The sequence below is a fragment of the Pyrus communis genome, chromosome 13, assembly GCF_041283825.1.
Source record: "Pyrus communis isolate YQ-2024b chromosome 13, ASM4128382v1, whole genome shotgun sequence".
NCBI classification, from domain to species: Eukaryota; Viridiplantae; Streptophyta; class Magnoliopsida; order Rosales; family Rosaceae; genus Pyrus; species Pyrus communis.
The window spans coordinates 721,139-723,193 of record NC_142577.1 but is presented as its reverse complement, the minus strand read 5'-3'; positions in this window follow the sequence as shown (position 1 = coordinate 723,193).

Here is a 2,055-nt window from a genome sequence, read left to right as displayed (position 1 = left end):
TAGAAAACTACTAGAAATTGCTAACCACACGTTGCTGCAAAATTAGAAATTGCATGAAGGATTTTGTTTGAAAGATAGTGTTGTAGAAAATTAATACTATTTAGATTAAGATAGTATTTAGATTGAGAAATTTTTTACATACAAAAGATTTGATCATATAGTAAAATGAAAAGTAGTAATACTTATTGTAATACAGATAATTTGCATTTGTAAAGTGTAATGAACAAAACAACTCATTTCGACAAATACTATCTTTATAGCGTACTGGGTTATCTGATAAGACATATTACAATCTACCTAACAAACCAAAATCCACAAATGCTTGAAAAGGAAAAAAAAAAAAAAGTGTTCATCACTAACATTGAAACCAACCAGAATGACCTAATGGATAAATTAGAAATACAGAAATAAAAATAGCAATTGGACAGGACATGCTGCAACTTAGGAATCACAAGGCACCTCTTTCGCTATATAAGGATCCCGTAGGGGGGGCAAGGGGCATAGCACAATCCTTCTTGGAGGAGGGTTGGTCACCCAGGTGCATGTAAAATCCAGGTTTTGGACATACCAATTAAAAAATGCTTTCCAGTTTCGATTGGCATTTGTTGTCACAGAGCCGCAATGTGACGACCTGTCCTTAATTTTCTATGTAATTTCTTCCCGAATATGTGAATTGACTATTATACCCTTATTGGCAAGTAACATGGACGTGTTTATTCGCTCTTAATTATTTTTCTCGCTATCATAATTAAATTGTACACGTTGTGTAGAAACACTATTACGGATAGGTTTCGATCTCCTTTTACTGTAGAAACTTTGAAACCCTATCCCTAGTTTCCTATTTAGCTACCCGTGCCTTTCCCTTTTATATCATAGCCAATCAACTTTTTAAAAGCCATCTTTCTCCATTCCTTTTCGCAGTTTCCCTCCTTACCACTCAATTGTGTTTTTCCTTCTTTTTAAAGTCACAAATCCCATCTTTTCCCTCTTCACGGCACCCAATCAGAAATAAGAAAAGAAGAAAAGCTCTCTCTCTCTCTTCTCTCCCTTTTTCCCTCGCCGAGCTCTCTCACTCTGTAACCCCCTCAAACTTACATCGAACTTCACCATCATAACCCAAAAACACTACCATCGTGTTCATCTTGACTCCACGAACACAACCATACCAATCAAATTCAGAATGGATGAGTTTTGATTAGCTAACTCGGGAGGTTCGAATCGGCCGAGTTTTAGATCGACGTGTTTTTGACCGAGTTACAAGGTTCTAGGATTTGGGAAGGCTTATACACAACTCTCAAAGGGTCCTAGACTAGTTTTGGAAGAACATTGACATGAAACAACCGAGTTTTGAGGAGCTCAGTTTTGGCCAGATCTTTCAAGGCATTTTCCAGCCATCTCCGTCCACTTTTTGGACTCCAAAAAGGTATAACGCAATTCTACTCTTCATAAGCTTCAAATCCATATAAAGTAGGTCGAAAATGGTTGAGAAATGAAGAAGTTATGCAAGTTTGAAATTTTTCCAGAAAATCGTCGAGATTCGAGTTGCAAATGGCGACGCCGGTGGTGGAGGACGGCAGTGGATGATGGAGCTCGCCTGAGAAGACAGGGGATATTCGGTCAAAGTTGACAAAATATTCTCACGGCGTCAGGTAACGCCATTAATCTTTGTTAAGTTTTTAACGGAATATTCCTAACGATGTCAGTCACACTGACGGCACATGCCTGCGCTTGGGGGAGCGTCTGGCTGTGCCTTGGCTGGCCTGTGGGTGCCTGTGCAGTGTCCAAAAATTTATCTGAAAATTTATGTAGCTCTGTGACGTCGAGTAAATCGATTTCATGTATTTAAACCCTAGGTTTGAGCAAACTATGGGGGTTTTATTTAAGTTTCCGTATATGTGCTTTAATTAATTCTATTATAGTTATTTCACATATAGGAGGCACGTATCGCAAGGACTTACGAGGCCAGGCTAGGCTCGAGGGCTACGACCCGGTGGCGTACTTGTGAGTGAACTGTTTATTATATATATATATGGTTTATAGTTTCCACAAATGCAT